Source organism: Mauremys mutica, chromosome 1 (assembly GCF_020497125.1).
Source record: "Mauremys mutica isolate MM-2020 ecotype Southern chromosome 1, ASM2049712v1, whole genome shotgun sequence".
NCBI classification, from domain to species: domain Eukaryota; kingdom Metazoa; phylum Chordata; order Testudines; family Geoemydidae; genus Mauremys; species Mauremys mutica.
The window spans coordinates 244,405,733-244,418,651 of record NC_059072.1 but is presented as its reverse complement, the minus strand read 5'-3'; the positions used below and the strand labels follow the sequence as shown (position 1 = coordinate 244,418,651).

Genomic DNA, 12,919 nt, shown 5'->3' with positions numbered 1-12,919 from the left:
CTGCTTATGAACTGTGTGTGAAAGCAACTGAATCAGATGCAGAATGTCTTTGGAGTGTCTGTTACATGGTGCTAATGAATCGTTACCTGGTGGAGTCTCTGATCATATATGAATATTTTAGGTATTTATCAGATGGGCCCAAGCTGCAACAACACCCTCTTTAAAAGTTGGGGAAATTCAGATCTAAAACTTGTGGCTTGGGCCATATAAGATAGATCCAAAGCCCCTTCAGACTTTGTGGAAGTTTGGATCTAGATTTGAACTTTGCAGCTCAGACCCACTATTAATAATAAGAAGGCTTCTGAACTATTTAAGTCATGTGTCCTTGATCCTCAGTGACAAAAACCAAAGGCATTGTAACGCATCTCAGACACATTACAATTGCAAGAATTAATTCAGTGATGCATAGAATGCCCAGTGCATATACTATGAAAGTTGAATTTTCACATGAATCTCTAGCTCATCCTTGTGATGGGTCCCCCCCCGGGTGCCACCTGGAACTGAGGTACAGCTGAGTCCTCTGTCTCACCAATCTGGGTTCCCTCTTGCACTGTGACGTTGTGACAAACTGCAAAGCCTTCCAAGATTGCACTCACGCCAACATCCACAGGCAGGGACCACAACCAGCTGTGTTCATGAATGCTCTGGCCAGCCACTCATGAACCCAGGATAGAGAGGCTACAGCCAAAATACTCCCAGCTCCCCAGCCCAACATCCTAGAGCTGTAACATCCTGCCTTGATCAAATTCATTACTAGTCCGCCTCTTCTACAAAGGAAAGTGGATGTGCACCAACTCTTGATCATGAGCTGAGATTTATCCCCTTTGCACTTCAAACGACACAGGTAAAATGTTTTTGGTAAATTATGAAATAGATTTATTAACTCCAGAAAGATAACTTTTAAGTGGTAGCAAACAGATGAAAGTAGATTCCCATAAGAAATAAAACAAAACCACAATCTAAGCCTAATGTACTAGCTAGTATTTGAATCAAGCAGTGTCTCATCTGGTTAGATAGTACAAGCAGGTTAGCTTTTGCATACGCAGGCAGACTTCCTTCTTTCCTACCTGGAACAACACTTTCCCCTCTCCCCCCAGTACAGTCTTTTTCCTCCAGTACTTTCAGGTGTGGTGTTGTAGGGAGAGTGAGGTACAGTCACGATGGCAATTCCCCCTTTTATACCTTCTTCCAACTTGCTGGAAAGCTCTTTTGCTGTGACCTGGGTCACACAATTCTCATTGTGTAGTGCTATCTCTGAGAGGTTTCTATTGTACACAGTTCCCAGGGTAATCCTTGTGCTTGTGTATATTTCCTCAATAAGCCATTAACATTGTTTGGCCTTTTTATTGTTGTACCTAAAAGGCTGCTTGTGGGTGTTCTCAACCTCACAATGTTTTTCAGTAGCACATACATAGCCAAACTTCATAACTTCACATACAATAGCACATACAGTCCAATGAGATATTAATAATTAGCAGATGAAGACTTTTAGAATGATACCTCAGAAGGTACACTCTGTACAAAACATATCATAATTATATGACAGTGGTGAATATGGGGGTTCAAAAGTGTCACAATCCCATCTACAGATAAGATAAGCAGTCATGCAGCTGCGTCCATTTAATAAAATATGTTTGGAAAGAAAAGGGAAAAAAAAACCCCCACCACTACCAGGACACCAGCAAGGTCCAAGTGCTTATAATTCATCTTGCATTTTAAGATAGGGCCTGTCCCATGTTTCTAGACATTTTCACTGCAAAAATTAACAGAATTAAATTTGCAGGCCTACCATAGCAGCTTGAATAGTTGTTGAGGTGGGTTCGGAGAGGGGGGAAGCAGCAATGCCTCCAGAACCTCATAAAATTCTGTTGCTGACAGTTTATTCCTTTAATTTCAGTAAAGACACCATAAGAAAGTCAGTTTCCAGTGTTTGATCAATCTGGATTCCTTACACCATTTGTCTACCTTTGCTTTCCCTCCTCCCACACAGTCTTTTTGCCAGCGACTATTTCAAGGAGACAATATCTAGATAAATGGATGAATATTACATAGCAGCTAAGGAAGTACTTCACACAGCACAGAGCTATGAACGTCCTCTCACATTCCTTTTCATGCTTCATGTGATTTTGTTTCAGGTGTATCATTTTGTAATGTCAATAAGCAACACTGCTACTATCAATCATATTTAAAGCAACATTTTTTATTGCCATTGGGAACATTTTAGCTTTACAGGATGATAGTATTTCTTAGCCAGAATGTAATGTCTTTACTTGGGATGAACAGCACCTTACATAAAAATAATTCCACTGATGTCAGTGGCACCACTTGTGGAGTGAGATGAAAAGGGGGCCAGGGGAGGGGAAAATAAGCTACAGATATTTAGCAAACTGTGAATGATGTTTCCCAATAAATCTCAGGCACTTTAGTTTCCATTTATCTGTCAAGACCTGTAATGGGGACTGCCTGACCTAGTGGTTGGAGCCAGGAGCAGAGCTGGGGTTGTGGTCATGCCAAGAGTCAAAACCAGAGACAGCAACCTGGGTCAGGGCAAGGAACCAGGAACAAGATATAGGAACAGGGATGAGGCAGGGGAACAGGAACCAGGGACTTGGTCTCAGGTCTCAGGTCTGGGCAGCAACAGGCCTAGCAACTAGCTTCTCAGACAAGGGTTGAGACAGGAACAGGAGGACATAGGAACAGGAAGCTTTATACCTAGTAATGTCCAATCAGCAGTTTCTTGTTAGTCATCTGACCTTACTGTGTCAGCGGGTGTAGCTTCTAGTGGTGGGGTATTAGCAGCAGTTTCCTCATCAGCCCTGACAGTGCAGTGGTACAGCCGGTAAGGCTCCTGATCAGATGGCACCTACATCATCATACTGTCCCTGTAATGATGCATCTGGGAAGAAAATTAGATGAAGCTTTACATCATCATCCCATCCAACTGTCATGTGGTCAAGCAGAAATGTGAAGTCATATGTCCACACGTTAGGTGATTTTTCAATTATACATACCAGCTGCCTGGAAAGTGTGTGTGAGTAAGAGAGAGAGAGAGAGAGAGAAATGATTTAATATATTTGGGGAGGAGGAGGAGGATGAAACACAGAGCAGGGGGAAGTAGTAGTAGAGCACACAGGTTGGCTGGGCACTTGACCACAGCTGTTTTGCTGGATGTGGCACTACATCTTCAGATTGCTTTAGCCCATCTTACGAGAGTGCACATATCAGTTAATACATTAAACTAGAAGCCTGGTGTCACTGTCTCTAGGTAGGCTTCACCTCTTGAGATCCCTTTCCAGTCCCCCATCTGCAACCTCGTCAACTTCTCTTTGGGCTGGCCCAAACCTCAACTTCTCTTTAGGGTGGGACCCTGCAATCCAACCACTCTGCAACTGGGTCTCCTGGTTACACTCCCCAACCATGTTACCTAGAAAGCCCAATTAGCTGGCACCTACTAGAGTTTCCTTTTGGGAGCCTGTGGGCAGTAACAGAATGCAGAGACACAGAAGCAGCTGCTTCAAAACAAAGTCTGTTTTATTTGCCCAAAAGGTGCATAGAGCGTAGAGAAATGAGTTTGAAACAAGAGCTGCATACTGTCTTACTTTCACTTGGCACTCCCTTCAATCCCCTAGAAAACACAGTTTAGTCTTGGTACACTCCATCTCCTTCTCCCTTCCTCCCCTGCCTATTCTCTTGGGGACCAAGCTAGAGCCTGCTGATGCTGACCCTGGCTTGCAGTCAGTCTTTGTTAGCCTGCAGCTGCTGACAACTCCACCTCTCCCTCGCTGTAGGTGGATCTCTTAATGGATCAGCCTCTTTTGATCTCCAGGTTCTTAGCCATGACAAAACAACCATGTCACCAAGTTGGGTCTGAGGAGTCACCTCTGAACAGCTGTAAATGGAACTATTATGATTGAGTGTTTGCTGGGATGTTTCTTATCTAGGCCATTGTTTTACCTTTCCTGCTTGGTTATTAACAACCCCTTTTGATCTAACTCTGTAGCAAGTAACACATCATAAAACATACACATTCATGCAAAATTATACCAATATTCCTAGTTCTCAATGCCTGGTATCCAGGGTCTGTACCAACACATTTTTCCATCAAGAGTAGGGTGACCATACATCCTGTTTTGGCTGGGACAGTCCCTTTTTAAAGCCCTGTCCTGGCCGTTCTGACTTTTCTTGTCAAAAGAAGACATTTGTCCTGTTTGCGCTTGCCAACTTGATCAGCCTCTGAGACATGGCTACTTTGACACTACAGGGGCATGTGACCAGATCACCTGGTATTGGACTCTATCTTGGAATACCAATGGTTTTCCACTGACTGGTGTGGGAACCAAGCTTGGAGACAAAGGGTTTCCACCATATGCAAAAGCTGTATAATGCAGGGGAGTGACATCATTGTGATTCTTCACTGACTCCCCACCCAAAGGAGACTCTTGGAAACAACTGAGGAACAAGGACTGAACTAGGGGGAAGTGCTGGACCCAGGCTAGAGGGATTTCTAGCTTGTGAAAGGAATACCTGGGGTTTTAAACTGCAAGCCAGTGCAGCTTGCCCGTTAAGAGCATGCAGCCAGCTTAAATCATCATTTAGGGTGAGAACTTGCTACTCATATTCAATCTCTTTAGTATATTGTTTAGATTGCATTTGTATTTATTTGCTAGGTAACCTGCGTTGATCTGTTTGCTGCCCCTTATAATCACTTAAAATCTATTATGTGTAGTTAATAAATTTGTTTTTGCTTTTTTTTTTATGCTTGTTCAACTGATAAGGGCCTTTTGTTATCCTCTGGCCCCTTGATGTCAATGAGTGCTGGGTTCGCTTATCTGTCAATCGGAGAGATGTGTGAGGACTAAAAAGCTGTATGTGACTCTAAGGCAATATGTTTAAGAAATTGACAATTTTTCATGTTCAAGTTTGTCATACATCAATTTGATTCATACTTAAAAGTGTGTGTGTGTGTGTGTGTGTGTGTGTGTGTAAAAAATATACCTGACAATTTTTCTTTTAAATGAATTGAGTCTTGAAAACCATGAACTGCCCTGGCAGAAGACTTTGACAGCAACAGCATCAAACTTTAGCATGACACAGGATTTCAGGCTCTGATGCTCTTTGTTGTGGTTTATTTTGATTTGATTGTTTTTAATTTTGCAGTTTAGCTGATACGTTCATTTCAAGGGGCATGGAAAATGACCTTATGGACAATGATTTAACTAGCCAATAAAGAGCAGTGTATTATGTGGTACCCTTATCTCCCTTTTCCCATCTACTGTCATCATCGTCTGCCTAAGCAAACAATCAGTAAATAAATAAATGAAATGTCAAGAAATAAAATATCTCCCTTTATCATCCTAAGTGGGGAGCAGGTTTCCTAAAAGAGAAAAGTTAAAATCCTAAATTCTATGCAAAAATTCCCTTTGCATAGGTATGCACATATGTCTGTGCAGTAGGTGTGTTTAAAAAGAACTGCTATTCTTCAAAACCATTTTTGGCACTACAGAAACAGGACCCCCATCAACAGTGAATGAATAGCAAATTGGTGCTGTCAATACAGCAACCAAGTGTGCCTGCTGGAGGATGGGAACATAGATAGACTAGCACTCTAGAATGAGACAATGAGGCTAAGCCAGACATGGATCTATCCATGTTCAAATGGGATGTCACTGTTTCTAGTGGGGGTGAGAGTTCATGGCGGAAACATCTAACTTTTGACCACTCAGTCAGGACAATGAAGATCTCTTGTAATGCTCACACTGTTGCTACTGGAAGGAGCGAATAAAAAAAATCAAAGGGTAGGGGTGTCAAAATTCAAAATATTAATGACTCATTTAATTAATTTGAATGTATTTTTCTATTAATCCCTAGCTCACACATGGCTGAACCATAACCTAAATAATTCTCGGATGCTGCCAAAGTTATCGCATCAGCGTGTTACCCTTGTAGGCCAATGCCAGCACAACAAAGGGGACTGATAGACCTTGTAAATGTAAGCAGGCCCCCGGCCGCGCTCAGACCAGAAAGATATTCTGCTCCCTCAAACAAAATCTTCTCAACATTTTTGTCAAGAAACATCCAGTCGGTGTGCCACTGTTCCCTTCCCAGCACCCTGTGTTGCAGCTGCTGTAAAAAAGGCAGACACTCCCCAGGCACTCAACATATTGAAAGAAACCCCTCAACTTGTTAGCGTAGATGTCTCAGGGGCAAGGTATGTATGTGAGCGTGTACAGAACTGGCATTCTCATTTCATGTACAGTAGAGGAAAATGGTGTGCGTGGTGTCAGATCCTGGCAGGGGGAAAGGGCCATTTGATTTCACTGGTAACCAGTCTATCTGGTGGATGTATATGGTTCTTTTTCTTTCATTAAAATAATCTAGGTAGAATGTAGGCCTCGCTGGATCTGGACACCACAGCAGCATTGAGTAATGCTTTGGTCATATCCTGCACTGATTCTTTTAATCCTTTTTGTGCCCATCTCAGATGTGGCCTCTTTCAGGAAGGGGCTGCAGGTGCCTTGATCAAAATGACTGTAATCACTATGACATGAACAAAAGTACCTGTTTCCACCATGAACTCTCACCCCCACTAGAAACAGTGACATCCCATTTGAACATGGATAGATCCATGTCTGGCTTAGCCTCATTGTCTCATTCTGGAGTGCTAGTCTGCCTATGTTCCCATCCTCCAGCAGGCACACTTGGTTGCTGTATTGACAGCACCAATTTGCTATTCATTCACTGTTGATGGGGGTCCTGTTTCTGTAGTGATGTCTCAGTTCTAGAACTGCCTCCTTACTTTGAGGGGGGGAGGGATTTTCATTGCCTAAGATTACTTAGAACTCATAAAAAAGCTGCAATATGCTTTTATATATTCAGCTTACCATACATTTCTTTCTTCCTTCATGTGGTATTGAGAAATTTGGTTATGGCACCATAGAAAAAAATATATGCAGACAAAGACTATGGCCAGAGTTGGTGCGGGTGGGTGGGGAGGGATGATGGGGGGGAAGAGGAGGAAACCAAGCTTCCCATTCATCTAAAATAACCAGGACTTAATTCTGTCCTTGGACATGTATACAGCTCCCCTGGTTCAACAGATGAGTGTGCATCTATGTACACACATTTATTTGAGGGCAAAGGCTGACCCATATTTTGGTATGTCCTTTTGTAGATCATACAGGGCTGAACTGCAGCTTTGCCTCCCTCCTGCTCCAAAGGGGGAGTTCTCTGCACATGGTGTATTTGCAGGCCAGCCCCAGAGCATCGGTATAGATACGCTAGTCAGTGCACTGGAGCAGAGCCAAGGTTCCATTCACCTCCTAAGCCCTCCCACCCACCTATTTGGTAAATACCTAAAATCTTTGCGGTGCCTGTTCTCCTCCCTGCGAGGCAACCTGTGGTACAGGTAGCTGTACAAAGGAGTAAGTGGGCCCAGAGTTTGTCCCAAGACACTGATGATGCATAATAAGCCTTTCAAATAAAACTCATTGAGTATGCTGGGCCCACACAGAACAGGATAATTAAGCACAACATAGAAAAAAAGGATCGATAATGATTAACTATTGTGTGTAATTTTTTAAAAAGAAGCTTAAGCAATATTAGATTTATTCTTCTATATAGCTATCTCCTTTGCCAGTTCTAAAATGAGTTTATATTAGCCAAAAGGTCACTTTCTGGTTAAGAATGTAAAAGCTGTATGTTTATTTTCAATATGAATTATAGCCATGACTTAAGGCATAGGAATCATTTTTCACCACTGGCAGAGTCTTCCTCTGGTCTAACAACGATAGCACAACATTTCAATAATATTAAAGCAAGATGGGAACTGTCATAATTAGCAAATCTAATATTAATCAAAGATGTGCATAATGGAAATGATCTACTGGAAACTAAATTGCACATGAGCAGAAATGATAGTGATCATAAACTTTCTCAAAACACTTGTAATTTATCATCTGTGTCCCCTGGATCACACGAATTAAAGAACACTTCTCTTTCTAGAGATGTTGCACTAGCATCAAACGTTGCACAATTTGCCAGCACAAGGTGTTCTGGTGAGTTCTTCACTGGAATATCATTTTTTTCTTAATCTCTTGTTGCTCATTGTCTCCCAGATGAGTGTTTGACCAAAGTGTCTATGCTGTTGTAATTTGCCATCAGAAGGGTGCTGTGATCAACAATAACACAGTGCTGTATTAAACGATAACCCAAAATACCACAGAAACCGCCACCAATAGCCCAAGTAATATAATGTCACAGTTGTAAACTGCAGTATTTTGAACTATTAATGCAGAATACTATATTTGTTTTCATTAAAGATGACATCAACATTTTCCAATCATTCCAAGCAGCTATCGAAGTGAAAAATTTTAAAGAGAAAAAAATAGAATATATTCAGATTTCACGCTTCACGATTCATATATTGTAATTGTCTGTACAGCTCAGCAAACCTGAAGCAAAAGGAGAACAGGAAGTTGTCTATGACTTCATCAGTGAGGAATGAGATGGCAGCCTTTGTTCATAACAACAGAGAAACTGGTTTGGAAAGGCTTCTGTGTCAGCCAACCTTTTTAAGGAAGAATTCTGAGCTCTATTAAAACAAACAGTCTTGATATCATGAACTACCTAAAACCTTGATCCTACAAGGAGATCCACTCACATAGACCCATGTGCCCAGGTGGAATCTGATTCAAGATTTCCAGGACAGAGAGATTTGAATAAACATTGAAAAGGAACCAAATCTTTCAACATTTGCCCATCATTAGTTTAGCAACAAATTCTAAAATGCTGAAAAGAAATACTTTTCCAAAAAGATTAGACCATTATATGGGTAACAAGAAGCTGCAAAATTACATTCAATAGGACAAAATTAGATGGGCTGTAAACTCACATGCTTCAGGGCATAAACTGGCCACTAAATGAGGCGGCTTACAAAGAAATTTCTTGTTTGCAGGTTAGTTCATAGTTGTCCATTATGGGATTTCTTTCATTTCCCCCTGAAGCACTTGATTACTAATCACCATCAGAGATAGGTAGGGCTGTTCTGAACACTGATTTTTCCCATGAGAAATTTTGGATGAAAAAAATCTTCATCCTAAGTATTTCAGTTGAAAAATTTCAGTTTTCCCATGGGAAGTGTTGAATGAATTCTAAATAAAAATTCTCATTTTCAAGTGACTTTTCAAAATGAAATGACAATATTCATTTTATTTCAGCTTAAAGTATTTTTCCATTCTGAGCAAAGAACTGAAAATAATTCTAAGAGATGGTTGTTCTTCTTACTTTGATGATTACAATTTAATCTTTCATTTACAATTGATTTTTCAGTTCAGCAACTTAACAAAAAGCAAACAACCCTCCCACCAACCCCAAAAGCCAACCTCCACCCAAAAATAAATCAAACCAACCTCCCCACCCCAAAACAAACAAACCAAACAAACAACCCTAGAATTTTTTTTGTTTTGGGTTGAACAAAACTTTGTTTGCCCTGTGATAATTTCCCCACCCCTTTAGTTATTTTTGGGAGGGGTAGAGGCAAGTGTTGCCCTTTTTTGTTTGTTTTTAAATAAATCTATAAAAATTTTGAAACAAAACATTGTTTCAAAACAAAAAGTGGAAATGGTTTCATTTCAGAAGTATAAAAATGAAACTTTTTGACTTTGAAATACCCCCCCCCCTTTTTTTTTCCTTGCTGAAACTATTCACCAACTTTGCTCCAGATTCACGAATAGTTTTGGTGCACTGCAGTTTTGGGCAAATAAACTAAATTTCTCTAATTACTACTCCCATAGCAGCATCCACACACTGAAACTTTACTTACAAATTTTACCATTTTTTTTTCTAATCATGGCAACCGTGGAATGGAGTTTCACCTGCTCAGCATTTATCAAGGTATTTCTGAGGGCAACAGGCTCTTAGGAACATCTGCATTATAACTGAACATGAAATTACAGAGTTACTAGACCTAAATGGCTTGAACAACAAATTTACTGCTGATGAATTATCATCTAGATGAATTTTTCTGTCTTTGTGTTTCTTTGGTCTTGAAAAAACAAGTCAAAATTAAAATAATCTGTGTTGAAGTGTTGCAGTGACAGTCACTGCTGAGGAGACATTTTCACTGTAGAAAAGGTCTATTGCTATGAAGTCCATTGAAATCTGACACTGAATGAAATGGAGCGGGGGGAGAGGGTGCATCTTAAGCATCATGCTGTATTCCTGGGACAGTGTAACCTATGATGAATATAACACTTTAATTGCATCTTGCCATTGTCTGATAATGTTGCCATTTGTACGTGCTCCAAACACAAGTGAGAAGTATGGGATTCTAGCTGCAGGTGAACATTCAAGAATTTAAAACTGGGTTCAGAAATAGGTCGGTCTTCATGGTCCTAAAGATAATTGAGGCACAGTGAAAATATGTAAGGAATATGCAGCACTGATCATGCACATCATTTAGGGGAATTCATCCATCAGCGGAGGCACATAGTGTTCATTCATACTAAATTATCTATGTGCTCTAAGGGAAGAAGAGACCTCAATATAGATGCACAGCTCTTGAAAAGGTTTAACATATACAAAGCCTTTGGCCAACAAATGTCCTTGCATTATCAAATGTCCTGTTTTATAATGACTGGCGCTTTAGAGACCACTCTAAATATATTGTGAGCTTTCCTCTAGTACCCACTGGCTTTGTCAGCTACATCAAAGCACTCCTCCAGTCCATCAACTAGTGAAATGCTAGCCTGCCAATGATTCATCCTGAAAGCAGATCTTCTGTTTTCTGGGTTACCATGCCTCCTTCAGTTACATCACTGATTAGCTTTAAAATTATCAGATGGACTAATTTGGGATGTCAAAGCTAGTATCACAAAATTTCTAGCTATGTCAACATTTCAAAGCACAGAAATTAATGTCAGAAACTTCAAAGTGATGGAATGAGTTACCACAAAATTATGGTGTAACCTGCCATTCATGATTTTCTGATATTAAGGAGCAGCCAGTGAAAAATTAGACACCCTTCTATGTTTTGTGATGTATAGCTTTGTTTGGCCTGGATATAATGCCTGGATCCCATTGAAAGGTCTTTATTGACTTTTTTAAACTATCCTTAATCTTAGCATGTTACGTACATTTTCACATTTCTTCAGTTGCTCTTTTTTTTTTTTGGGCAAGGTTATCTGCTCTGTAATACTATCCTTGTGACCTGCTGCTGTCTGTCAGTGTTATTGTCAGCAGTGTTTGGCTTTCTCTCTCTGCGTCTGTATTCCAAACCACACAGAACTCAGGAAAAGCCCTAGATCCTCATTTTATCTTCACTTACGCAATCCATTAATGATGGGCCAGATTGTGAAGTCTCTGTTCAGGGCCCACACTTGCTCTCATTCAGATCAGAGGCAGTGCTCCCATTGATTTCAGTGGACACAGGCTTTAGTCTTTACTCAGCCCCAAACTCCTATGGGGCAAATCCTCAACTAGTTAATATTTTAATCCTGTCTTAGTCAGTCAAAAAGGGGTGAGTAAAAAGTAAGTCAGGACTTCAGGTTTTGGCCTTGTATGAATAAGTGAGGCTGTCATAGGTTTCTCCCCCACTTGGAGCTTTTGGGTTCACAGATGGGGACCTGCATGGACTCCCCTAAACTAAAATCCTAGTTTAGATCTGGTAAAAGCTGCCACCACCCAATAATGTACGTGTATTGGGACACGGTCCTTCCCCAAAATCCTTGGGGATCCCAAGAGCCCCAAATCCATGGAGTTCTTACACCTAGGAGAAGTAAACCATTCTCCCCTGCTTCCTCCCCCCTCCCTTCTCCTAGGAGAGATACTGGGATTTAACTACAGAGGGATGCCTTCCTCCTCCCTCCTCCCCTTTCCCTGAGAATTCACCCAAGGAAAGATCAACCAAGTCCTTAACAGAAAAGATTTATTAAAGAATAAAAAGAAAGTAAACTGTCTCTGTAATACCAAGATGGAACAATACACAGGGTCTAAACTTATAAATCTTTGGAGAGAATCCCCCCTCCTTTCTTTTTCAGTAAAAGCAATAACAGTACAGAATTAAAGAAATTCTATAGCAAAACACACAATTGCAAATGTAGAAATCAAATTATAAGACTAATCCGCCTTTCTAATTAATACTCACTATTGGATAGTAGGAAATACTCCAGGAGAACTTGGAGACATGTCTGGCCTCTCTTAGATCCAAAGAGAGCACAGAGCAAACAAGGAACACAGACAAAGGCTTCCCTCCACAGAGATTTGAAATTATCCTGTCCCTTGATTGGTCCTCTGGTCAGGTGCTTCTCAGGTTACTGAGCTTGTTAACCCTTTCCAGGTAAAAGAGACCTCAACCCTGATCTGTTTATTTATGACAGAGGTACATATCTTCAGGGATTGAAGTAATTTCAGTTATGGCCCACTGACTTGTGTCATCTTGTACACTGTGCGAAGCTGCAATAAAATGTCACCATTCTGGTTTGGTGGTATTTAACATCTGTAAGATACCCAGGTGTAAGTGACTGTACCAAAGGCAAAGCGGTGGGGAAATCAGGCTCCACATCTAAAAGAGGAACAAAGCTGCAGCACGTACCTTTCCAGTTTTATGGAGAAACTGAAGTGCACTTTGCTCATTTCAATATTCCAGAACAACTAGTGACAGGCAATGGACCACAATTCACTGCAGCAGAATTTAAGTCATTCCAAACTAAATATGATTTTGAGTGTATTAATAACAGCCCACATTACCCACAAGCGAACGGAGAGGCCTGTACAGACAGCCAAGAGAATCCTACAACTGCAAGATCCATTCCTTGCTCTACTGAGTTATGGATCAACACCAACAACAACTGCTGGATATAGTCCAGCACAACTCACAATGGGGGAGACAACTCTGAACTACTGGAAAAGAAAACTACGTTGG

General features: G+C 40.8%; 1 long non-coding RNA gene across 1 annotated transcript in view; it reads right to left on the bottom strand.

The window, feature by feature from the left end:
* Positions 1-2,475: 2,475 nt before the first annotated feature.
* LOC123368171 overlaps positions 2,476-12,919 on the bottom strand; it is a 44,033-nt gene continuing 33,589 nt past the window's right edge. Inside the window, exon 4 of the long non-coding RNA XR_006578713.1 lies at positions 2,476-2,896. This is a non-coding gene — a long non-coding RNA (uncharacterized LOC123368171). The remainder of the gene's footprint in view (positions 2,897-12,919) is intronic.